We start from the raw sequence: 27,723 nt of genomic DNA on the forward strand, positions 1-27,723 counted from the left end.
CAGTCGTGTCTGACTCTTAGCAACCCCATGGACTGCAGCCCACCAGGCTCCTCCGTCCATGGGATTTTCCAGGCAAGAGTACTGGAGTGGGGTGGCATTGCCTTCTCCAATTTTGAAAGATACCTATTAGCCAAATCATTTGTTATAAAGTAGCAAAATTGTCTTGTAGCCTTTCATGACCATTTTTCTGCACAGTAACAAATATCTTAAAGTTTGTTAGTTTCAAATGCTAAATATTATTTCAAATGCATTAACATTTGTTTGAAAAGTTGATAAGTGAAGGAAAGCATTTTCCTTTAAAACATGAACAAAATCCCCTGTTTGACAGCATAATATTTCTGATCACATTTTTGTTTGCTTTTGTTTGTGCTTCTCTCTGGCTTTGGTTTAACAGTAATTCATGGCTATGTTAGACAAGTTATGGTTCATGAGACACACAACATATCAGTTAGCAGAGATTTCAGCTGCAATTTGCATGATACCTAACAATAACTTAGAAAAAAATCTGGATTCGTTTCTCCCTCATAGCCAGAAGTCTGGAGGTCTGCGTTCCTGCCCCTGGTTCAGTGGCTCAGTGATTCTGCCTCTGTAGTTTTCCTAGGTGTCGTCAGAGCTGCAGGATGGCTCCCGCCGCTTCCAGGCTTGGGCCTCCATTCAGAGTCGTAGACTTGGGTGAAGGTAAAAAGGAGGCTGATCTGGCAGTGGCTGTCGCATTTTCTAAGAAAACAAGAGTTTCCCAGAGATCTCCTAAACAGATGTCAACTATGTTGTCATTGCTAGGATTTGGTTACATGCCCAGCCCAGTTGTGAGGAAGGTGAGGAAACAGGAAGTAGAATTGTTGCATAATTGTCTTAGGCTCTTGGAAGGACTGATGCTGAAGCTGAAACTCCCATACTTTGGCCACCTCATGAGAAGAGCTGACTCATTGGAAAAGACCCTGATGCTGGGAGGGATTGGGGGCAGGAGGAGAAGGGGACAACAGAGGATGAGATGGCTGGATGGCATCACTGACTCGATGGATGTGAGTTTGAGTAAACTCCGGGAATTGGTGATGGACAGGGAGGCCTAGCGTGTTGCGATTCATGGGGTCGCAAAGAGTCGGACACGACTGAGCGACTGAACTCAACTAAACTGAATGCATTCCCAACAGGGAGGCAAGTGAGGAGTGTAGTAGGAATGAGGTATGGGTAGGGATGGGGTGAAGGTAGATGGGATGATGATGATGATAACTCCTATGGGGGAGAATTGTTTATTGGTGAGGAGGAGAGGCAGAAAAAAGATATTACTCTTTTTATGTATAAAGCACAGGTATGCATGCAATACATAGAGTACATTTATGATATTAAATTTTAATGAGTGACATGATTAGGAAAAAAGTGTCTAAGAATGCTTTGAGGCAAATGATAATGAAAAAAGGGTGAGAAATGGTGGCGTAGGCCAAGCATTTGCCTAAGTTCTTGCCCATTGTCTTACAACAAAATTGAATTCTATTTTTAAGAAAATAGTATTTATATATTTGGCTGCACCAGGTCTTAGTTCCGACACGCGGGTTCTTTGATCTTCCTTGTGGCATGTGCGGTCTTTAGTTGTAGCATATGGAGTCTAGTTTCCTAACTAGAGATTGAACCCAGGCCGCTTGCATTGGGAGTGCAGAGTATTAGCCACTGGGCCACCAGGGAAGCCCGGGATTCTATTATTAATGACAAAGAGAGGCTCGGATATTGAGTAGAAAACGAATAACGCCTGCCACAGGTTATGTCATAAATTAAATCAAGGAACAACTTACATTATCTTGTAATTGGTGATCTTCTCTCGCTGGATTGGCAATTTCCTAAGAATGGGAACTGTGTTCTGTTCATCTTTGTATATATAGACCCCCCAATATATATATTTTGTGTGTTGAGTGGAAAAAACCGTTTTACCCGTTTTAAGGCTGGACCAATCACCCTAGGCATTAATTTGAACTTATTTCCCACCCGAAAGCCTTCGGTAGCTTCCAGTTTCTTACGGGCACAAGGTCTACCTGCTCATGCTCTTTGCCCATCATCTCCTCAGCTCTGGTCCAGGGCCGGGCATGCTCATCTACTTTGTCCTTAAGCTCCTCTTTGCTCTCAGTCCTCTGCGCTTTTCTACGGGCAAGCCCTTCCTTGTTACCCTTGTTACCTTGTTACCCTTCCAATTCCTCTCCCCTTGAGACTGTATTCTAGGTCACTCCCCTGGGAGTCCGTAGGCAGTTCCACTTGCCTAGAAGACCTTTTCCTTCATCTCCAACCTTTTTAATCCTTCTCCTCAAAACCTGCTTTCTTACACGTTCTTTTTTTTTTAATTAAAAAATTTAAAAATTGGAGGGTAATTGCTTTACAATGTCATGTTGGTTTTTGCCATACAACAAATGCTGAGAGAATCCCATGGAGAGAGGAGCCTGGTGGGCTACAGTCCATGAGGTTGCAAATATATATATATATATATATATTATATACATATATATATGATTTACCAACTGAGCTATGAGGGCTTCCTCATAGCTCAGTTGGTAAATCATCTGCCTGCAATGCAGGAGGCCTAGGTTCAATTCCTGGGTCTAGAAGATCTCATGGAGAAGGAAATGGCAACCCACTCAAAGTATTCTTGCCTGGAGAATCCCATGGACAGAGGAGCCTGTCAGGCTACAGGCCTCGGGATCACAAGAGTCCCACACGACTAAACCACCAACCATCACTATATATATATATATATATATATATATATATATATCCCTTCCCTTTGCAAGTTGTTTACAGTGCCTCCAGCCCATGCACATTTCCATCCTTTTTTCTTTTTTTCCCCTTCCTTCCTTTTCTTTTTTAAAAAATAATTCCTATTCTTTTAAAATCCTATAGTGTTTACGGTCTGTTTCACTCTTGGTGTACTTAATTAATGTGTGTGTGTGTGCATGTGTGCACACTCATGTGTGCTCAGTCCTGTCCAACTCTTGTGGCCCCATGGACTGTAGCCTGCTAGGCTCCTCTGTCCATGGAATTTTCCAGGCAAGAATACTGGAGCAGCTTGCTATTTCCTACTGCAGTGGATCTTCCTGGCCCAGGGATAGAACCTGCGTCTTACATCTCCTAGCTGGCAGGAGAATTCTTTACCACTGTGCCACCTGGCAAGCCCCAATTAAGTAATTAAGTGTAGTGGTAAAGAACCCGCCTGCCGATGCGGGAGACATAAGAGACTCAGGTTCTGACCCTGGATCGGGAAGATCCCCTGGAGAAGGAAATGGCAACGCTTGCCTAGAGAATCCCATGGAGAGAGGAGCCTGGTGGGCTACAGTCCATGAGGTCGCGAAGAGTCAGACACAACTGAAGTGGCCTAGCGCACATGCACATAATGTCTTTAATGTTAGTCAGCTGACTTGAGTATCTATATCTTGTCCTCACAATGGGCTAAATTCCAGGACAGCAGGGACTCTCTCTCAATGTCCACTGTAGTGCTGTGCCTCTAGAAAGCAGTTGGTAAAAGCTGGTTATAATAACTAAAAGGGACAAGCGTCAATATATGAGAGCCAGCCAATAGCTAGACATGGTTTTCTTTGCAGTTCTAAAACCCACTGTACACTATTTGTTTTAACATAAATAACCAACATCGTGGGAATTCACTTATAAGAGACAAGCCTAAAGGCAAGTTTAGGAGCTGGAAACGGTTCATTAGCTCGATTCTGCCTTCCGTTTCCTGATCCTCTCTGCATGAGAGGATTGGAGGTTTGGAGGCAGAGTGTAAAGCTCAGGATTTTGGAGTTAACCAGGGTCAAGTTATTTAATTTCTCTGGCTCTCAGTCATCACATTTGTAAAATGGGGATAGTACTATTTTCCTTGTGGGACTGTCGTGGGGATAAAGCGAGATCAGGTATGAAGTTGCTTGCCTCGGGCACTGTGGCACTCAATAAATGGAGCTGTGGATGGCTTGGATTATCTACCTGACGCTTCAGGGACAATATGTCTGTTTTACTGAGTTTCCCTCTCAGCATTCCCCTGAAGAGAAACAGTCGCTTAGGTATACTTATTTAAAAGGTATTTCTACTTAAGGAGTTGGAGTAGGAGTAGTATCTACGTTTCATAAGATTTCAAGCTGGAATGAAACCCTCCTATCTTATACTCAGTGAAAGAAGCACCTAGAGGTGAGTGGTTACTTCTGGTTACAAGGCCAATGACAGAGATGAAATTGAACCCAGATATCCTGACTCTTGTTCAGGGCTTTCCCCTCTAGGCGAGGGTTTTGCTTTGGGGGGAAATTTTGTGTGTGTGTTAGTGTGAGCCAAATCTGCTTCACATGTAAACTGGGGATAATAATATAATAATACTATTTTCCAGTTGGTGAAGGTCAAATGAAAAGCCGTATGGGAATGCTGTACCTAGCCGTGTAACTGTTTCTCCAATTTGACTGTGCCTGAGTCATCCTCGTACTTTGAAAATAGCCTCTCTGGTTCTTCCCAGACCTATTGAATGTGAACGTCCCCGTGAGGGGCCCAGGAAAACATTTTAAACAACCTCTGATTTTGCGGATGCTCACATTTGGGGATCTCTGACTTTACCTCCTGGACACTGATCAGCTCGTCTGTAAACTGAGGGAGTTCCCTGGTGGTGCAGTGGTTAGGACTGGGCTTCACTGCTGTGACTGCAGGTTCGATCCCTGGTTGGGGAACTAAGATCCTACGTGGCATGACCAAAAGAAAAAAATTCTTTTTTAATCTGTAAATTGAGAATAATGATACTTCCCAGGGCTAATGGTACATCACATCACGGTAGGGCCAGTGCAGTGAATAAATACAAAGTTTTTCTTTAATACTGTAGTCAGTATTATATTATACTGCCTCTAACCCAGTGATCCTCATCTACAGGTTGGACACTTGACTTTGAGATGGATTAGAATTCCTCAGCTTTCTCTGTTCCCCATGCAGTATTTAGCACAGTGCCCAGAACGAGCACATGAATGGCGTTATTGAGAATTGAGATCAGTGACCCTTCAGATTATCAGTCTGAGACAATACAGGAAACTGGTGGGCCACCAGTTTAGGAAGAGCCTGGATGTAGAAGGGAGTGACCCAGAGAATGGGATTAATGACCAGGAAAAGATATCTTTCAGTGTCTTACCTCTCTTTGTATACAGTTTTTGCTTTTTTGTGTGAAAATTTCTCCTCCTTCAACCAAAAGTGGCTTTGACGATAGAATAAGACTTGAACACATTCTTATAAATATGAAAACTGTAAAAAAAAAAAAAAGGCTTTACTGGATATTTGCATTCCGACAAAGCACTGAACCTCTGGAGAAAGAGCTGTTTCAATGGTGGGAGGATGCACAGTAGGGAGGGGAATCCCCATCGCCCAGATGTCCCCTGTGGAGGCGGTACCTTCTGGTAAGGCTGTCCCCTGAAGGGCGCGGACCGTACCCGCTGAACCAGCTGCTTGGGAAGCCCACATGTCAGACTTTCTTGCAGGGGATCCTTATCATCTGGATGGCAGCTACTCCTGATAGACTGGGAAGCTGCTTCCTTTGCCATCTCCTTGTGGCTTGCTGAGCTGGGCCTCTGGATGATCCCAGATGGAGAACTGTGCTGGGAGGATGTCACAACGTGCTTCTGAATTATTGTCCTCCTTAAAAATGAGGAGCCCAGAACTGTCAGTTCTATGCATGAGAAGCAGTGATGACTCATAGTTGAAAAGACACTGAAATTCAGCCAGGAGAATATCATTAAAAGGAGAAGATGGGATAACAGATCTTGCATGTGGCACAGAAAGGAAGTCCTCTGTCTCTCTGTGCCCCATGATGCAAAAAAAAAAAAAAAAAAAAAAATTACCTAGTGATAGTTAACTCTGTGGTAGTCAAGTTTCCCGGGACGTGACTCTAGAAAAATAACAAGTGTGGGAAATTCCCTTGCAGATCAGTGATTAGGGCTCGTGCTCTGACTGTCAAGGGCTGGGGTTCAGTCCCTGGTTGGGGAACTAAAATCCCATAAGCTGATTGGTGCAACAAAAAGTTAAAAAAAATAGCAAGTATGAGCCTCACTCTTCTAGTTCCTGATTGCATATATACACGCACACACGCACCAGGCTAGTACAGCTTCATAGGAAATGGAATACTGAAGAGTTCACGAGGAGGTTTTTGAATTTAATCTTACAAGGTAAGCACTTTGGGCATGATAAACCCCAAAGAAGTGTTCTGATGGATGTCTGCTTGAGATTTGTGAGTGTTGTAAGATACAGATATAGTGTACAAGTGGAGAGGTGGTCAGAGGAAGACGGAATGAATTTAGGGGACTATCTTCTGTTGCATTTCAGTTCACTTTGGAATTATGAACTCGAGACATTGGCTAATGCTGATATCCTGGGGTTTCTTTTGGACACTTACTATTGTCTCTTGTAAGTAATTTCAGGTAGGCTTGTATCATTAAGGCAAGACTTGGGTAGACTAGTACAAGATGACTAGACAGTCATCTCCTGAGAAGATGGATTTATACGAAGAGATATAGACCAGAAGAAAGAGAGTTGGTGACCCATGGAAACGTACAAAACAAGCAAGTCTGAGAAATGTACTCTGGCAGTGACCTTCCACGCACTGTCAAAGGACAGAGAATCGCAGCTAACAGACTTCCTGTGTTAGGATCCATTCACAAGACCATGTTCTTTCCTGGTGGCTCAGACAGTAAAGCATCTGCCTGCAATCCAGAAGACCCGGGTTAGATCCCTGGGTCAGGAACATCCCCTGGAGAAGGAAATGGCAACCCACTCCAGTAATCTTGCCTAGAAAATCCCATGGATGGAAGAGGCTGGTAGGCTACAGTCCATAGGGTCACAAAGAGTCATACACGACTGAGAGACTTCACTTTCACTTTCACAAGACCATAGAGATGAAGTGAGCCTTAGGATAAAGCATGCCCTCCACCTTTCTGATACTCAGTAACAAAAGGAAATACATTCCCATAAATCCTAACAGTGGTAATCATCTCCATTACACAAGTAGCCTCTTTTCCTAGAATCTGAGTTCCCCCCCGAGATTTTTCTACCATGCTGAGCAGGGCAGTCTGGGCACAATCCACATATCACTGGAGTATTCCAAAGTGTGTGTGTGTGTTTGCTTGCTTTGTTTTCACTTGAGTGCCATCTGAAAGAGGGCTGAGGACTTCCAGACTGAGTAAGAAAGGAACTTACAGACTCAGTGAGACCCGCTCATCTGACAGATGAGGTGACTGTGGTGTGGGGGGGAGGTCCTGGACTGGTTCTGGGTCACTTCATTAGTCTGATTCTGACCCAGGATCTGGGTCTCCTGTGTCATACTTCCTTGAAGGTGACTACAGTGTTGGGTGATACTAGCAAATGCTGTTTCTATCCAGGAAGATGCGTTTATATTTGCAAGATGCATTTATATTTTCTCTTACACAAAGAGTCATGAGTTACTTTCACAACTCCTTCTTGTTACAGAAGAAGTATATATGTGTGTGTGTTGTTTTTTTACTGCGACATGTGGTATGTGGGATCTTAGTCCCCTGACCAAGGATCAGTCCTGCATCCCCTGCAGTGGAAGTTCAGAGTTTTAACAACTAGACTATCTGGGAAGTCCTTGGAAGCAGTATATGTTTTTAAAGGAAATTTGTAAAACATAGATAAGCTCACAAAAATCTGTGATTGCACCAATCAGCACATCACTAACATCTGGATTTAGCTTTTTATTCCTTTCTCTAATTTTACTGAAAAATTAGGATCATGTTGTACACACTGTTTTGAATTTGCTTTTTTCTTTTTTTACAGTGTTTTCATATACTTTTCTCCACATTATTAAATATTTTTTCTAGAATTTAAGGAATTCAATAATAAAAACTTGTGTGTATTCCTCCTTTGAAAAGTTATCCTTTGTGGCAAGTTGTCTTGTATTAGTTAAGACAAATGAGGGTGAAAATGAGTAGAAATGCAAGTCCATTCTATAGGGAGTGTTTTCTGGAAGTCCTTGCTATTAGAAACAGATTTAGGATTAGGCCTCCTCTCATGCATGTCGATAATACCTGTGTAGAGGTGGGAGAGTTGGCCTAAAGGATGAACACCAAACTCCAGGTAGGAGCTCTGGATAATCTAGAGAGAGCCACGAGTTACCAAGAGAGGATGGTTCCCCAGTCCCACTCCCTGCGAGGACCTGGTCATTTTACTGTCACGGGGACCACGTTTGCAGGGTCTGGGAACTTCTCAGTGTGGAGATTTGGGAGGCGAATGAGTGACGTGGCCAATGGCTGCTTTTTGGGCCAAGAAAAGCCATGACGATGCCTTAGAGGACTGCGGGATTTTGTGGGATCTGGGCGACATTCCCCTTTGGGTCTTTCTGACACCTTGCCTACCTACTTGTTCTGCTGCTGTGGTCTGTAAATGGGCTGGGCATTTTCTCCAGTCAGTCTCTGAAATCTCTCTAGAGTGCAAAATGTTAACAGGTTCTTTCTGTCACAAGTTAGGCCAGTGGCCACTAAATTGGACTGGTACCTGTTCCCAGGAAAAGAGGTGCAAATTCTCTTTCCATCTTGTGTACTGCTAAGGGGGGTGTCACTGAACACTGTCCTGAAATCAGACACCTGCGAGGGCCCCGCGAGCTTTGTTTGGCAAATGTGCCAGGGCTGAAGGCTTTTCAGGGCCTGTGCCTCTGCATCACGGGTGGTTTCCCGGGTGGCTCAGCGGTGAAGAATCTGCCTGCCAGTGCAGGAGACTCAGGAGACACAAGGTCGGTCACTGAGTCAGGAAGATCCCATGAAGAAGCCAGCAGCAACCCACGCCCGTATTCTTGCCTGGAAGATTCCATGGACAGAGGAGCCTGGTGGGCTATAGTCCATGGGGTCACAAAAGAGTTGGATATAATTGAGCGTGCGAGCCTCAGTGTCAAAGTAGGAGATGGAAAAGGAAAGACAGTCAAAGACAGGTGAGAAGAAAAGTCGGCAAAGGCTATCAGAGGCAGGAAGGTTGAACCATCTGCACCTCGTGCTCTTCCCTACTAACATTTGCTCTCAAAGCAACAGCAGGGTTTAAAAGCATTGACTCCAACTTTGAGAGAAGTTCTACTGTAAGTAAAATGTTATCAAACAGCACTGCATGCTACAAAGGGATTGTTCGTGAAAGGGAGTGCCCATCCATGTGGCAGGCTTCATTTTTGTCTTATTTTAAGAAACTGCCACAGCTACGCCGGCCTTCAGCAACTACCACCCCAATCAGTCAGCAGCCATCAACGCTGAGGGAAGACTCTCTGCCAACAGAAGGTTTATGACTTGATGAGGGCTCAGATGATGGCTAGCACCTTTTAGCAATAAATTATTTTTTGATTAAGGCATGTGCATTACTTTTAGACATAATGCTATTGCACACCTAATAGACTTATAGTATACTGTAACTTTAATATGCAATGGGAAACCAAAAAATTCATGTGACTCACTTTATTGCAATATTTTCTTATTGTTGTGGTCTGCAATCCAAATCCATAGTATCTTTGAGGTATTGCCTGAAAATCTGCTGATAAAGAAAAAATTAATTGAGAAAAGCATCAGAGAGTAAAGAATAGTATGCTATAGTTTGTATATTAAAAAAAAAAGAGTGAATATGTGTCATAATTACACATATTCATACATAGATGTTTGTGAATACATGTCATAATGTAATAGCTTTGGGAGAATGCATAAAAAACTTCATATGATAGTTGTCTCTGGGAAAATGGCCTGGGGCCCTGGAGGGCAGGCAGAGGAGGGAGATGTATTTTTCACTTTTGTCCTCTTTGAATTTTACAAAAGACATGTATTAAGTATTCAAAAGGTAAACATAAAAAACACTCAAAGATTACATGTGAGCTCAAATAAGGGAGAAAAATAATGCCTATGAGGAGTGTCAGGAAGGCCTCCTGGAGGAGGTGGCATCTGAGCTGGGCTCTGGGACAGGCAGAATTTTACCAGGAAGAGTCAGCGGGGAAGAAGGTATTTCAGGAGACAAGAGCAGCACAGTTAAGATTGAAAGCGAAAGTAAAAGTTGCTCGGTTGTGTCTGACTTTGCGATCCCTTGGACTATACAGTCCATGGAATTTTCCAGGCCAGAATACTGGCGTGGGTAGCCTTTCCTTTCTCCAGGGGATCTTCTCAACCTAGGATTCGAACCCAGATCTCCCACACTGCAGGCGGATTCCTTACCAGCGGAGCCACAAGGGAAGCCTACACTTAAGATTACTGAGTCAGGAAAGGCAGGGAGAGTTGGGGGATGTTACACAATCTGGAGGCAGCAATGGCTTGGTGAAGTGGGGCTGGGGAAGAGGAGAAAGGTAATGAGAGAGACGGTGGAAGGAGGTTATTTTATACTTGCCGTGCAGAAATGAGCCATTTACAAATTGGCTTCAGTGTCCCTTTAAAAATGATCTCCCCCCTGTGCTTCAGTCTCAGAAGCTGACTTTCTGCCCTCCAGTGACACAAACCCTTCTCCTCTGCACACCTGGCCACTGGCCACTTCTTCTCTCTGGATGCTGACCACCAATCCCATTTTCTCCCCCGCTCTGCAAGACCTATCTCAAATGTCACTGCTTTCTGCCTCTTCCACCCCCACCATCCTGGAAGATTTAAGCCCTCTGTCCTCAGTATTCTCTTGGCATTTTGCATTACCTTCATTATGGCATTTGTCCATTTAAATTTTAATTTTTTTTTCTGGGAGGAAGCTGTGCGTGAGATCATTTGTATGCAGAAGGCTGCTTCTTTTCTCTCTAATTTAGAATTTTTTTCTCTATGACCTCAGTTATATGGGGCCTTATTATGATGAAGAACAACCACACTGGCTACCTTTCCATGGCCATCTCATTACCTCTTCCTAAGAATTCATTTCTTCTATAGAGAACAACCTCAACAAAGAAGTGAAGGTCAGTCACTAGCAAAGTAGGAAAATTTTTTTTTCAAAAACAAAAAACCTCTAGGCGTAAGCTAAACTATATTAACATTTTCTTTATTACCTTCTGTCCCCATTAAGCTCTTTAAAAGAATTCCTAATTTAAAGGCAATTAAAGTCAGATATCCTGTCATCTATTTTCAGACTTCTATGGATTTGGAACTTGATAGAACATTATGTATGCACAAGCAATAAATTAAACAGTTAAAAGAATAATTTTGCTCTGGAGTATCTTGATAGTTTCAGGTTCATTAGGTACTTGTTTCTCCCAGTTTTTGTAAGACCTCCATCAGAAGTTGAGCATCTAAGGAGGTAGTTAATCCCACTGTTGTGTATTATAGCTGCAATATAATCAGTATGGGAAGTATAAACATTGATATCCCAAAAGGGGATTTTAAAAAAACCTAAGGTTTTAAAAGCTTTAAAAAAAACCTGTGTTCTTAGGCTATTCCTCTTTGTTCCTCTTCTCCTTACTTACTTAGGAAGTAACTTACTTACTTAGGGAGTAACTGGGCTTCCCTTGTAGCTCAGTTGGTAAAGAATCTGCCTACAATGCAGGAGACCTAGGTTCGATTCCTGGGTTGGGAAGATCCCTTGGAGAAGGAAATGGAAACCCACTCCAGTATTCTTGCCTGGAGAATCCATGGACTGTAGCCTGCCAGGCTCCTCTGTCCATGGGGTCGCAAGAGTCAGACACGGCTTGGCAACCACACTACACCAGGGAGTAACTGCTCTGCCCTTAGCACAGGTTGTCTGTGGAGGGACATGTGTTGGAGGACTGGAATTCACAGTAAGCCGCGTTGTGTCCACCATTGCAGATGCTTTTCCTCTGCATAGACCCTTTGTATCCACTGTACCTTGTGAGAGGTTTGTACCTCTTAATCCCCTTCACCTGTTTCACCCGCACTCCTGTCCTAATTCCATTCTGGCCGTTCTGGGACTCAGGGGCTTCAGACCAGACTTGTACATTTCTTTTTCTACATAAATGGGATATTTAATGAATTGTTCAGCTGCTTTTTTCAAGGTTACTAATATGTCATGGGTACCCTTCTTGTGCAATACATACAGGGAAAACCTAATTCTTTTTTTAAATCAAAATACAGTTGAAGTACAATGTTATATTAATTTCAAGTGTACTACATAGTGATTTGACATTTGCATACACTGTGAAGTGATCCCCACCGTGAGTCAAGTCTGGTAACCATCTGTCCCCATGTAAAGTTATTACAATATTGTTGACCATTGTTCTACTTAGTATCACATTCCTATGATTTATTTTATAACTAGAGGTTTGCACCTGTTAATCCCCTTCACCTGTTTCACCCCCACTCCTATCCTAATTCTTTTTAATACTGTATTGGATTACATCGAATGGATATGGCAGGATTAATTTAACCACTGACTTATGATGAAACTTTTAGTTATTCTCAGTTCTTTTTTTTTTTTTTGCTATTGTGACTAATGCTGCAATAAAACTCTTGCACATATATCTTCACTACTTATATAGGTACAACAAACCAATGCATTAAAGAATTGGAATTTTTGGGTTAAAAGGTATATGCATTTAAAATTTTGATAGCTACTGGCAGGGACATACCAAGGACATAGGGGTGGAAGGGGTCCACCCCAGGTATAGGCAATAAGGGAGTGAGTCATCTGTCAAGAATTTAAAGACAATAATAAAATCAGTGTAGGTCTGCTTTTTGTTATCACCACGCACTGGCAGTGATCGAGTGAGTGCTTAAGGGAGTGTATGGATTCCATTAGAGCTGACTTCAGGGATGTATTGCGTTTGCCTGTGTCACTGCATATTCCTGACTCCTAAGCAGTAGATGAGAACTAAAGAATGATAGCCCAATGATTATAGAGACTATGAAACAGAACTTGATTAACTTCAATTCTGCTGTTCCCTATGACTTTTTAGAGTTTTGTGTTTAGATTTAAAACAGTGAGTAGAGCACAAATTGCAGAGTATAATATTTTTGATTGATAATTACAAGTTTTAGTTCATACACAAAATATTTTACTGCACTTGAATAATACTTTAAAAATTGAAATTTATCTTTGTTATAAACTGTTACTTGTTTATTTTAAATCTAAAGAATGAATCAGGGAAAAAATGATTGTTCTTGACTCTTATATATTATTACTGAAACTAATTTTACCATGTAGATGAAAGAGGTTAAAAAATGATCAGCTCCAAGTGTCAAAAACAGTAAGTGTGCTGCTGAATTCTGTAATTGCCTTCTACAAAGATGGTGTTCTTCTGTACATCCTCCAACGGCATGTGAGAGTGAGTGCTTAAGGGAGAAATCTTTCATATGTTGTCAGAAACCAGGCCTGTAGTAAGAAAGAAATCACCCACCAGCTGAAAAATGTCTTTCTGAGTCTACCACCTCACCGCCTGCTTTTATTTTAGGATTGTATCTTAGTCTATTTGAACTGCTATAACAAAATGCCACAGACTATGCAGTTTGTAAACAAGAGAAATTTATTTTTCATAGGTTGAACAGTCTCTCATGGATATGATGTCTAAGGAGGGCTTGCTTCCTGATTCTTAGACAGTGCCTTCTCACTGTGTCCTCATATGGTGGAAGGGACAAATGAGCTCTCTGGGGCTCTTTAATAATGACAGTAATTCCATTGATGAGGGCTCCAGCCTCATGGCCTAGTCACCTCCCAAAGTTCCCACCTCCTGTAACTATCATCATGGGGGTTAGGTGTCAACTTAATTCAATCTGAATTTTAGGGGCACACCAACATCAGGTCATAGCAGATTGCTTAGTTTCATCAAGATGGCAAAGACAGTCAGACTTGCCCCAAATGAGAGACAGAGGGAGAGGGGAGGTAGAGACAGCTTTGTGAATGGACTTGGAGGCAAGCCCTCCTCACTAGCTTGTTCTCTTGGGCAAGTTACCTTACTTCTCTGTGCCTTAGTTTCCCCAGCTGTAGAATAACCACAGTGGTATTGAACACATAATATTATTGTAATGATGAATGAGTTAATTTTCATAAAGTACTTCTAACAGTATCTGACCAGTGCTTAATACCATGTGATTATTGTTATCCTTATTCACCAAATGGCTCCCCTCATAGCTCAGTTGGTAAAGAATCTGCCTGCAATGCAGGAGACCCCGGTTCGATTCCTGGATCAAGAAGATCTGCCGGAGAAGGGAATGGCTACCCACTCCAGTGTTCTTGGGCTTTCTTGGTAGTTCAGCTGGTAAAGAATCTGCCTGCAATGCGGGAGACCTGGGTTTGATCCCTGGGTTGGGAAGATCCCCTGGAGAAGGGAATGGCTACCCACTCCAGTGTTCTGGCCTGGAGAATTTCGTGGACTGTATAATCCATGGGGTCACAAAGAGTCAGACTCGACTGAGTAACTTTCACTTCACATTTATTTACCTAATAGTCAGGCATGCTGCTAGGCATGGGAGATAGAATTTTTTAATTGCCTTAAAAAATCCTCCAAACTATACACTATTATCCACATCTTACAATTCTGGTTATATGACCTGCCAGAGGTTATACTTTTAGTCGGCAATGAAGATGAGAATCTAACCAAGACCTGGACTCCACAGCCCAGGCTCTGTGCAAATGATGTAATATTACCTATTTTATACTTTGAAACTGAAACTAAGTCACCTCATTTCATGCAGTGCTCTGGGATAAATTTCCAAGACAAAATACCTTCTTTTACAGTTTGAACAACCTGTAAATTAAGGGTTTACCCTAATTTTAGAAGATGCTGGAAGCCTTAATTATTGCCCTGGAAGAGAGATGATCAATCTCTCAAAGAAAGTTAATGAGGAAGAGAACATCTGTTTGAAAACAAGTTTTATATTAAAACTGGCAGTTATCTTTTGAGTAAAAAGCCACCTATTTGAATTATAGATCTATCTATATGGGTTTACATTTTAAAATTAAGGAAACTAAATATAGGATATAAAATGTAGATATACATATTTGAAAAAGTACAAGGTGGATGGAAAGAGTGCTGACTCAGTGATTCAGTTTCTGGGCTTCAAGTCAGCCTCCAGTAACTAAACCACTTGTTTCAGGGCCTTGGTTTCCTCATGGGAAAATGAGTGGGTTGAACTAGATGACCTTTCAGGTGTCTAATCGTGCTGAGTTTCTTTCCACAATCAGGGGACATACTATTTCATATTCTATTTAGTGGTTGCTCAATGAGGGGGCAATACTAGGAGTTTGGGACATTCTCAGAATTCATGGACACAAAAATATATAAGGATAAACCGCTACATATGTATTTAAATAAGAAAGGCTCAATATCCTTAATCTCCAAAAGATTTTTAAAAATCATCATTTAAGAAATGATGGCCACCTTACTAGAAAAGTAGGCAAAGTAAGTGACTTATGAAAGGAGAAATATGTGGTCAATAAAAGATGAATTTTAATTTTCACTAGTCATAAATGAAACGCAAATGAAAACAGATCAAACAGGCAACTATTACACCCAGTGGTGGTTGTGTGATGAAATGAACATATTCATATACAACTATGGGGTACAAATTGATCCAAGTTTTTCATCTTTCTTATTCTAGTAATTGTGCTCCTATCTATTTATGCTAAAGAAATAATTGTGTATTTGTACAAATTTATTTTGTAAATGTCCACTCAGTGTTACTACAGTAAAAATTAGAAACAATTTAAATAATAGTCAATTGCTTAAATAAATAATGCTACTTTTGTATAATGAAGTATGACAGTCATTAAAATTATGTTTGAAGGATCTTAATAACATAAGAAATATTAACGATGTAAATGTTAAATAAAGAGCAAAATGCCCAGCTGAATGTAAAGTATGATATTAGTTTTGACAAAAAAAAAAAAAAGGCACGTTGAAAAAACAAAACAGGAAGAGGTACACTAATTTCTGCAGCTTTTGGTTTTAGGTGGTAGTTGCTTTTCTCCTTTAGGTCATTTAGATGGTTCAGTACTTTTCAAATGTTCCATAATGTGGATGAACTACTTTTATAATCAGAGAAAAAAAAAGAATGCAGAGATGATCCAGAGAAAATGAGGGGAAAAGTAAGTCAGCGTGAGGAGGACATCTTCAGTCTGATTGGATCAGCAAATAAGGGAGGAAATGTTACCACTAATGGTTTGAATGTGTGTGTGGAATGATGGTGTTGGTGATGGCGGTGCGGTGGCAGTTCCGGGGTGGGGGATGGGGGAACCTTGGGATGTGATGGTTTTCTTTGCTACAGATGATGCTTTAGAGCTGGGAGGTATTTTGAGCTTGGTGGAGCCTACTTAGATATCAGGTAGATTTCATATTTTCCAAGTAAGTAAAGATCAGAACTACTTTGTCTAAGGAGGAAACATAAAATCTAAAACTAGAAACTCCTCACTGCTCCTTCACCTTTTCAGACAAAAAGGACCCCAGCGGGGAAGGTCTGCCTCACATTCAGAGTTACTTTGATTTGTCATCTGGTTTTATGTGGGTAGTCCATTTTCACTCTTGAGTTTCTTTCTTTTTTTCTTTTTAAAACTTATTTTCATTATTACTGTTTGCACTTTTGCAAAGAGCTAATTCTGCAGAACTGGAGCAAGGAGGGTCAAGGGAAGTTAGTGAACATAGTTATACCAATTAGGAAGTTCAGTAACTTCAAGTTCAAAGTAACTTCAAGAGTATCCTTTGGCTAGAGTATTTTCTAGACTGGCCTTTACTTCCCAGAGACAGGTGGTGATGACTTACGGAGATGCAGGTAGGGCTTGTACTTGAAGTTGAAGGCTCTCTTTTCATGACTTGGCTGGGAATCCTCATCTGGGCATGGCTTTCTCTCCTCTGCCTCCCTTCTACCAGGAGGCAGGCTCTAAGCCTCTGCCCTGTCTACGTTCATGTCATCTGTTATTTGATGCATCAGTTTTCCTTCAAATACTTGAATAAGTCATTGTGGCACGAAGTATACTTTTTATTTTTTAGTGATGCTTTTCTGTATTCTCTCTAAAGGTAAAGATGAGAATGAAACCACAGCTTGGACAAAACGCTATAGAAAACAAAAGAGCCTACACTTTAAAACCTTTATCATGAAAAATTTTGAGCATATATAAAGATAGTGAGAACAGACTAAAAGTACCCCCGTATACCATCATTCAACCTTAACAGTTCTCAATATTGTCCCGGTCTTATTTCATGCATCATCCTGACTCCCCCCCCCCCCCCGCCCCTTTCTGGGACAATCTAAAATAAATCCCAGATATCATATTCATTTCACCTGTCAGATAGGACTTTCTTTTTTTTTTTTTTTTTTTTTTGGTTTTTGCCATACATGGAGGGGGGTTCAGGATGGGGAACACATGTAAATCCATGGCTGACTCAGGTAAGGACTTAAAAAATGTATATGACCACAATGTGATTATCACCTAACAAAATCAGCAAGAGTTCCTTAATGTCATCAAACACCCAGGCCATATTCAAACTTCTTTAAATATTTAAAAAATATAGGAAGGATGGAATTTCCCTGGTAGTCCAGTGGTTAGGACTTCGAGCTCTCAGAACTTGCTGAGGGCCCATGTTCAATTCCTGGTTGGGGACCTATAATCCTAACATCCCACAAGCCACATGGTGCTACCAAAAATGCACATACATGGGATTCCCTGGTGATTCAGACGGTAAAGAATCTGCCTGTAATGCAGGAGACCCGAGTTTGATCCCTGGATCGAGAAGTTCCCCTGGAGGAGGGAATGGTACCCTACTCCAGTATTCTTGCCTGCAGAATTCCATGGATGGGAAGCCTGGCGGGCTACAGTCCGTGGGGTCGCAAAGAGTCAGACATGACTGAGCAACCAACACACGCACACACACACACACACACATAACATATAATACACACACATATAACACGACTGAGCAACCAACACACATGCACACACATATAACATATAACACACACATAACATATAACACACATATATAACATATAACACACACACATAACATGACTGAGCAACTAACACACACATATATTTTATGTATATATAAGCGGCTTCCCAGGTCATGCTTAGTGGTAAAGAATCTGCCTGCCAAAGTGGAAGATGTAAGGGACTTGGGTTCGATCCGTGGGTCAGGAAGATCCCCTGGAGGAGGACATGGCAACCCACTCCAGTATTCTTGCCTGGAGAATCCCATGGACTTCCATGGGTTACCTTCCATGGGGTCACAAAGAGACGGACGTGACTGAGTGACTAGGCACACAGGCACATGTATAATTTTAAAAATTCTCTCATGAGGAGAGAAAGGAGAGATGGGTGTTGTAGGACATTCTTGAGAACAGGTGTCGTACATGCAGCCTAGCTTGTCTGCTTTCCAGGACAGGCCTTGAAAAAAAGAACCAGAAGCCAGAGATAGTGCTTCTAGGAATTTTAAAGAAATTTGGCTGTTCAGATATAGAGAATTTTTGTCTTCAGACACTAATGGGAGCTCATGAACATTCTCTTGCCTCAAGGGACCTCAGATCAGTCTTTTCTGCCCTTTCAAGCCTAAAACCTAAAAAACAAAGGAACACACACAAAGCACTTCAAAACTTTACACATAACTCACATTTTATTTTAATTTTATTTTCAAATGCACAGAAGCAAGGAGAAGAAAATGAGAATCGGCTATAATTCCAGGAATATAGACATTTCATCTTAACATGTTAGTATATACTGCTTTTCATACAGTTTTTCATAATTGTGCATATTTTTGGAATCATACTGTTCATATTTTGAAAGCTGCTTCTATGGGGGTGGGGGCTTCCCAGGTGGTGCTAGTGGTAAAGAGCCCAGCTGTCAATACAGGAGACGCAGGAGACAAAGTTTCGGTCTCTGTGTCAGGAAGATCCCCTGGAGAGGGGAGTGGCTACCCACCCCAGTGTTCTTGCCTAGAGAATCCCATGGACAGAGGAGCCTGGTGGGCTACAGTCTGTGGGGTCCCATAGAGTCGGGCTGAGTGACTAACACTAACTTTATCTCATTCAACTTAGGGACCCTTTTCCTGTCTCGGTTAATGCGCTTATACTCTGCTATTTCAAAAGATATGGATTGTAGGAAAAAGCTAGTTTATCCAAGAACCACCTGTTCTATTTTTTAAAAAAGCACATTTGTTTATTTGGCTGCATCGGGTCTTAGTTGTGAGGTTTGGGATCTTTGTTGCAGCACGCAAGCTCTCTGGTTGTGGTGTGTGGGCTTCACTAGGAGCTGTGTGCGGGCCTAGCTGCTCACTGCATAAGGGATCTTAGTTTCCTGACCGGGGATTGAACCCATGTCCCCTGCACTGCAAGGCAGACCCTTAACCCCTGGACTGCCAGGGAAGCCCCAAACCACCCATTCTTGAATGATTCCCCCCATTATAAACAACATAGATGAGAATATGTGGGTAACTAAATATTTTGTGTCAGACTTTGTGGAAGAATAAGAACCCTCCTTGCTGCCGTCTTTCTTCCCTGCCCACACATCCTCATTCCTTGTGATGTGGCCACAGCCCCCTCGGCTCTGCTGGAATCTCTCTGGCACCCCAGTCTGAAATGCCTCACTTTCCCCTTTCTCACAAACCAGTCTCTCCTCCAGCCTTTCCTGTTTGCCAGCGGCTCCCTCCCAGACCCCCCCTCGGGCCTCACAATCATCTTAGTTTGGGCCTGCCGGCCAGCTATCTCTGATAATCTTGCAACAACCATTCAGGATAAATAATAATAACGGTAAAGACTTCTGTAGCACTCTGCGCCAGGCACCCTCCTATGTGCTTCACATTCCCTAATCCATTCAATTCCATACAGCAACCTTCTATGACAGGTACTGTCAGTATTGCCTATTTACAGTTAGAGAAGCGAAGGCTTAGGAACTTTCAAGGCCGAATGGTTCGAGTCCATCATCTTAATCACTGTGCTATACTGCCTCTATTTACAAAGGAACTAAAGCTTAGAGAAGTTAAATAATTCACCCAAGATCACACAGGAAGCAGCAGATGTTGAGGTCAGACACAAGCTTGCTTGAATTCAGGAGTCTGTGCCCTCCTTCTTACTCTGAACTGCCTCTTTTTATTTAGCAAGTGTTGTCAAACTTTTTCTGTAAAAGGTCAGATAGTAAATATTTTACGCTTTGTGGGCCATAAAATTTCCATTGCAACATTGAATTGTAGCAAGAAAGAAGGCATAGAAAATTTGTAAATGAAAGAGCACAGCTATGTTCCAATAAAATGTTATTTACAGACATGGAACTTTGAACTTCATATGATATGCACATGTCATGACATATTGCTCTCTTGGTATTTTTTAACCATTAAAAAATGTAAAAACCATTCTTAACTCGTGGGCTATACAGAAACAGATGCTGAATTTGACCTGCAGTTTAGCCACCCTTTGACAACTTTGCTTTGCAGCGTTGTTACTTTCTAGAATGGTCAGACACACTTGTACCTGCCTCTTTCCTGTTTTTTTAATTTTTACTTGAACAGTTCAGCTTGGGCCCCATATGTGCATGCCCAACTGAGAAAACAGGAGTCCTTCAGTAAATGAAATTTGCATCCCTTAGAAAGCCTTTGGGCTTCCCAGGTGGCTCAGTGGTAAAGAACCTGCCTGCAGGAGATGTGGACGCGGATTTGATCCTTGGGTTGGGAAGATCCCCTGGAGAAGGAAATGGCAACCCATTCCAGTGTTCTGCCTGGGAAATCCCATGGACAGAAGAGTCTGCTGGGCCACAGTCCACGGAGTCACAAAGAGTCGGACAAACTTAGAGACTAGACAGCAGCGACAGAAAGCAGGTCAGAGACCAGGTGATCTTTCCTTGAGCACGTCTTGTAGGGGTTCCACCCTCAACCCCAAGCAGTTTTTCAGAAATTCCTTGCAACTGCTTTAAGAGAGGTTGCAGTAACTACACTTTCCCATCATGTACATTTCGAGTTGAGGTTCTAGTGTTTTTAAGGGTGCTTTGGATAGTTGCCTGGCTGGCTTGCCTTGTTTTTGACTCTAAACTTGGACCAAATTGAAAACTCTAGACCTGTAGTGAGAATCCAATTATTGTGTTCCTCTGAGTGGCGTGGACCAATCAGGGCAGGGTGGGTGGGACAGAAGAGGGGAAGGGTGCCTTGGTCCCTGCTTGGTGTGGGGTCAGAGGGGCAGGGCTCTGGGTTTGAAGAGGGCTCAGGGACTGGCGACAATCCATTTTAATTAAACTGTAATGGGATTACATAGGCTTTAAGTTTGGGAATGTACATACTGCTTAAATACATTCTGGAGAACACATAGTAAAAGCCACAGACCATCTTGCAAGCAAAGTTTCAGAATAAATTCCATTTGGAATACAGATGATCTGTGTATAAAAATCAACCGATTTAAAAGTGATTTCCTCTTGTGATTTGGAGGAGGAATTTAATCATTATTTGTGGCAATTAGAAATGCACTAAGGGAAATTACTGATGTACAGTTGAGAATTAGGACTTCCCTGTAGCTCAAATGAAATGGTAAAGAATCTGCCTGCAATGCAGGAGACCTGAGTTGGATCTCTGGGTTGGGACGATCCTCTGGAGAAGGGAATGGCAACCCACCCCAGTATTCTTGTCTGGAGAACCCCATGGACAGAGGAGCCTGGCGGGCTACAGTCCACGGGGTCACAAAGAGTCAGACACAACTGAGCAACTAACTGCTATTACTACTATGACAGCTGAGATTTAGTGAAATGAACATCTTGCAAGATGAAAAATTTTTGATAAAATACTCCTTCAGAAGATAGTCTCTTGTAAAGGCGTAACCTTATTTTTATTTATTTATTTTAAAAAATATTTATTTATTTATTTTCGGCTGTGCTGGGTCTTCGCTGCTGTGTGTGGGCTTTCTTGGGCTGTGGCGAGCAGGGGCTCCTCTCTGGCGGCGGTGCATCGCCTTCTCCTGGTGGTGGTTTCTCGTGTTGCAGAGCGCAGGCTGTCAGCGCCCGCCTTCAGTAGTCACGGCTTGCAGTCTCAGTAACCGGGGCCCCAGCGGGAGTTGGGGACGGGCAGGGCGGCCTGGCGTGCTGCCATTCACGGGGTCGCCAAGAGTTGGACACGACTGAGCGACTGGACTGAGCTGAGCGGAGCTTCGTTGTCTGGAGGCCTGTTGGATCTTCCCAGGTCAGGGATTGAACCTATCTCTCCTATACGGCAAGGCAGATTCTTAACCACTGGACCACCAGGGAATTCAGCAGTAGCCTGATTTTTTGAAAAATACTTTTTTACTGAAGTTTAGTCTTTGTACGGAAAAGTAAACATGTCGTAGGTCCGCAGCTTGAGAAATTTTCACAAGCTGAACACCCTTGTGGAACTAGCTTCCGGATCAAGACACAACACACTTCTCGTAAATCTCAAGAGCTCCTCATCTGTAGGAGTAGAACTGAAGCAGGGGCCTGGCTGGAGGGATGGCCAGAAACAGTCTCGAAACCATGATTGCTTAGGAAACTTGGTTTTTCTTGAGATGCCTTGGATTGGGCAATGGGAATGTGGGGTGTGGGTGACGTGTGGAGCTGCTGCAGCTTTGGGGTCATCCTCTATTTAGGTCTAACTTTGTTTCTGCCATTGCCTTGAAGAGTGACTGTAGGCAGGATTCTCAACCCCCTGAAGTCTCTGCAGTTCTGAAATGTAGATCTCCAGGAACACAGCAGCCAGCTTGCTCACTACCGTGCTATTAGGACCGATACAATGTCTGCCACAAGAAGCCCCAAACAACTGCCTTTTTAAAAAAAATAAATAAATAGAACAGCTAATGAATACTATGTACAGCCCTAGAAGATGTTTAATGATGTAAATAAAAGTCTCAGAATGAACTCATTGATCCAGTAATGCCACATTTATGAATATATTCCCCAAGAAAACTGTCCCACATAAAAATTACTCCCATAAATGCATATATGTTTAATATATAAAATAACACTTGTTAATGGCTGTGAAATACGAAAACTAATTCAAAGACTGCTAATAGTGGGAAATGGCTCTGCAGTTATGGATTGTTGAAACAATGGAAAACAATTTAGTTAAAACCTGTCAAGTATGTGGACTGTTGAAAATAGAAAATTTTTTATGTTGAAAAAAATGTTTAGGAGATATATAAAGTGTATATTTACCAGTGAATGAAAACTGAGTGAGAATTTGGACTGAGAAAGTTTAGAAGTGACTCTACTTTTCCTTTATGAAGTTCCTTAAGATTTTTGAATTCATTCTCTTTTCCCAGAAGAAAACAAAGTGAAATGGAGCACCAGGCCCCATTCCCAACCCCCCGAACTTGGATTCATTCGTCCGCCCCCAGCAGGGCCTACTCTTGCTGTGCTGTCCCTTCCAGGGGCTATGGGGGGCGGGGGGGGACATGGAGAGAAGGCACTGGCAGGAGATGAGTTACTGAGAAGCATGGTGATTTCCTAATCATCTACATGCTAGATTCACGGCAGAAGCAATTTCCTTAATGAATGAATTGGCTTCTGCCAGAGCAGGTCCTTTGCCCAAAATTCTTTTAAGAAGGATGACATTCAGATGTATTCTCTGTAATTGACAGGCCATCCTCAGCTGATGGCTGCTATGGGTTCATCTTTTTTAAAAAAATAAAAGAGTTTTTATCAGCATTTGGGCTTTCCCTCGTGGCTCAGATGGTAAGGAATCCATCTGCAATGTGGGAGACCTGGGTTCAATCCCTGGGTTGGGAAGATCCCCTGGAGGAGGGCATGGCAACCCACTCCAGTATTTCTGCCTGGAGAATTCCCATAGACAGAGGAGCCTGGCAGGCTACTGGGTCTCAAAGATCTGGACACGACTGAGTGACTGAGCATATCAGCATTTTGAAGTAAGCCACCTCAATCAAAGCCCAGATAACCTAAAATGTGCAGCAACAATTATTAGTTCAACGAGTCATAATTTCATCTCAGTTTTATTTTGCTTTTCTAAGCAATAGTTTATATTGTCTACTATTGTTTTTCTTTTTTAGATTATTATTTTTTATGCTCTATCATTGTAGAGCATATGACAACTTCTCATAAGACAATCAGGAGGTATTCTTGGAGGTACAAAGTCTTATAAAAGTACAAGCATCGATTATTGCTGTGTCGTTATCATTTCCATCTGGTCCTTATGAACTCCTGGTGAGAAAACTCTCATTCCAGTTTTTCAGGTGAGGGAGATGTGCAGGAGGACCAACCACGTGAGCAGTGTGATGATGGAGGTGCAGGGGGGTATTATGGCAACACAGAGGGGATATCTGATCTAGCAGCTGGTCAGGTGATCAAAGAAGATTTTTCAAGAAGAGGTAGAAGTTGGAGGAGTGAGTCTTCCCTGGAAAACAGAGTATCAGAAAATGTGTCTGAAGAAAGAATGATAGTGGAGAGTGGGAGTTGGGGTGAGACCTGAGGCTAAAGTGAAACGAGGGTTTCCTATTAGACAGCCCTCCAGAAGATGGAATGGACCAGGACGCTTCATCTCCAAGCCCCCGCTTTTGTCTGTCTCTCTGCCTTTGCTATGATAGACGCTATTGCCTTTGCAAGATGAAGCCTCCCTGCCCTTTTCCTATCTGTGTGTGAACCAGAGGGCTCTGAGGAGAGCATCTTTTCTGTGAAACGGTGGAGAGAGGAGAGAGGGAGGTTACTGAGACCCGAAAGGCTCTGGACTTGAAGGTTCATTAATTCCAATCTGACGTAAGTCCTAGAAGGGTCACTCATGATGCTATCTGAAGTCACTTTTGGTAACTCCTCTGTAATGATTGACATATAATTGGAGCACCCCTGCCAAATAGCCACTAGTGAAATATCATTGAAAACCTGCTTCTATGTTTCACCCAGAGCTCCTTTGGGGAGAATCTTTCTCTTCAGGTGAAGTTCCACTGAAATCAAGCCAGTCAAACTTCCACACATTATGTCATGACCTGTAGTGGCTCCGTTGTGGGCACTTTGTGGGCATCATCTGAAGTTGATCTATCATGTCTGTATAGGGTGTTGCTCCAGTTTAGATCATAACTCCTCCCACTACTCCTCTCCTAGATCCATATTTAGCCATCTGCCAAAGGCTACACATGTCATCAAGTTTTGTCATCTGTCTTTGCTGCTACAGTGCTGCTCTGGAATAACGTGGAGAGTTATGCAATTGTATATATGCTGCGGGCTATAAAGTTTTCTCCTTTGACCTCAGTTTCCATTTCCCTAGAGAGAGCTAATCTTGTCCAATCACTTTATGGTTTGGGAAACTGAGGCCCTGAGAGCTGGTTTGATGTGCCTCTTAGTGCCAGAACTGCCTGGGAATAAAGGTCACTTGACTCAACAGAGCTTTTTTCTCCAGTCTGTCTTTGGAGCTCTCTGAGTGGCAAAGCTGAGGCACACATTTCTTTGTTCATATCATATTTCATTTTTATGCTCAGTTCAGTTCAGTCGCTCAGTCGTGTTTAACTCTTTGCAACTCCATGTACTGCAGCACGCGAGGCTTCCCTGTCCATCACTAACTCGTGGAGCTTGTTCAAACTCATGTCCATCGAGTTGGTGATGCCATCCAACCATCTCATCCTCTGTCGTCCCCTTCTCCTCCTGCCTTCAATCTTTCCCAGCATCAGGGTCTTTCCAATGTGCTACAAGAAGAGTATATATGTATTGTAGTCACAGCTGGCTATAAGACTCTTAGAGCACCCTTTGCCACAGAAACCTTTTTAGTGCTACTTTGAATTAATTTCCCACTGATAATATAAAATTGCTTATTATTATATTTGATGAGACGATTGGATGGCATCATTGACTCGATGGATATGAGTTTGAGCAAGCTCCGGGAGTTGGTGAAAAACAGGGAAGCCTGACGTGCTGCAGTCCATGGGGTCACGGAGTCGGGCATGATTGAGCTACTGAACTGAACTGATTATTATATTTAGCAATTACTGTTTAACAATAATTTTAGTAATAAGGACTGTTTATTGTGTTTTCTATGTGGTGACTATGTACTTGCAGTATGTTTACATGATATACTATGCTAAGGATTTGATATATTTAAGCACATTTAATACCCTCAACAACTCAGTATTAGTAGGTATTATCACATCACATTTTACAAGGAGGGAAATTGAGGCTTAGGGAAGTTAAAAAACTCTTCTAAGTTCACAGCACAGGTGGGTCAGTTCAGATTCAATTCCATATCTACCTGATTTTAGAGCCTGCATTCTTAACAATTTTGCCTCAACAACTTCCTTTTGTAGATATATACTCAGGAAATTTGACTATTCAATCTCTTAGAAATTATTTAATAACCAAAAACCTGACACATGCATATTTTTCTTAGTCCTGGTCCTACTACATTGGGGTCGACATCAAACTTGAAACATGTCTTAACACTGGACTCAGTAATGAGGAGGTCACAATTGCTTCATTTAAATCATCCATAGGTTTAAGGAGCTAAAGTCTGAGACCCAAGGAGCTCCTAAGGGGATCTTACTCAAAGGTCTGGTGACAAAGAGGTGTCCAGGACCATGGTGTATGAGAATGACCCGATGTGGAGTTTTCAGACAAAGTCTGGGTGAATATCTGACATCCCACATCCCCTACACTTGGACATTCAATATTTGTAATTTTAAATAAACAGTAGTAGAAGCTGAAAAACATGGTGCCTGCCCATAGATTCCATGTGCCACGTTCTGTGCTAAGCCAGACTCTCAATATACTGAATTGTTAACAATAATTCCATCAAGAAATCGCCTTTCTTATTTTCATCTTTATGAAGAAACCAAGGTTCAGAGAGGTTAAGTAACTTGGCCAAGTTTACCCAGTTTATGTGTGATAAAAATGAATATGTGAAAATCATGTGAATTATTTATGTGATCAGCTCATTTGTAAAGGCTGCTGGGCTATGTTTAGTCGCTCAGTTGTGTCTGATTCTGTGCGACCCCATGGACTGTATCCCACTAGTCTCCTCTGTCCATGGGGACTCTCCAGGCAAGAACTGGAGTGGGTTGCCATGCCCTCCTCCAGGGGATCTTCCCAACTCAGGGATTGAACCCAGATCTCTCACATTTTGGGTGGATTCTTTAGCATCTGAGCCCAGGGAAGCCCAGGAATACTGGCTTGGGTAGCCTGTCCCTTCTTCAGGGGATCTTCCCGACCCAGGAGTCAAACCGGGGTCTCCTGCATTGTTGGCAGATTCTTTACCGGTTGAGCTACCAGGGAAAACAGCAAAGGTTATTATGTCTTATTAAACAGAGACTGTAGATGGACAAAGATAAAAATGTCTTGGAGGGGAATGTCTGAATTTAGAGGAGTGATTTTTAAAAATTATGTTTGAAGCAGACATATCCTATAGATCTGTTTTACATTACTTTACATGTGACCTGTCAGGAAGATTGCCAGTGGAGGAGGTTATAAGCCCAGATTGTATTAATAACCTTTACTTTGAAGTTTGGTCCAAAAGACCTTTCCCTTGTCTGAAGCCGGGCTGGCCTTGTGATGCTGTCCTTCAGCAGAGAGGATACCGTCTCCAGGCTGATCTCATCGTCTGGAGCTCTTTCACCTGCAGTGAATGAGAATTTATTTGACCCTTTCATGAAATTTAGATGCTGTCATATTTATGCTCCTTGTTTAAGTGACATGCACGGAATACAGCTGCTTTTAAGCAAGTTATTTCGTTTAACCAGAAGCCTAGCAGAGGTCCTGATATATAGGTAGCTGTTCAGAAAAGAGAGAAACAACTTTATCCCCACAAGATCTCTGAGAAGTGGTTCCTAAATTTATCACAATCTTGCAGATGACTAAACTGGTGCTACAGATTAAGCAAAGCCATGCCGTTGCATAGGTAATGGAGTCTGACTTGAGATGCAGAAAATGCCAAGG

General features: G+C 42.2%; 1 protein-coding gene across 3 annotated transcripts in view; it reads left to right on the top strand.

Moving 5' to 3' along the window:
- RHOH (ras homolog family member H) overlaps positions 1-27,723 on the top strand; it is a 49,050-nt gene that overhangs the window by 17,658 nt on the left and 3,669 nt on the right. Inside the window, exon 1 of one of the 3 annotated variants that reach the window (XM_065907295.1) lies at positions 6,087-6,158. The exons of the other annotated variants lie outside the window; for them this stretch is intronic. The gene's annotated coding sequence lies outside the window, so the exon portion shown is untranslated. Of the gene's footprint in view, positions 1-6,086; positions 6,159-27,723 lie in introns of those variants that run through there. 3 annotated transcript variants of the gene reach the window in all.

The sequence above is a fragment of the Muntiacus reevesi genome, chromosome 16 (assembly GCF_963930625.1).
Source record: "Muntiacus reevesi chromosome 16, mMunRee1.1, whole genome shotgun sequence".
In the NCBI taxonomy this organism is placed as follows: Eukaryota; Metazoa; Chordata; class Mammalia; order Artiodactyla; family Cervidae; genus Muntiacus; species Muntiacus reevesi.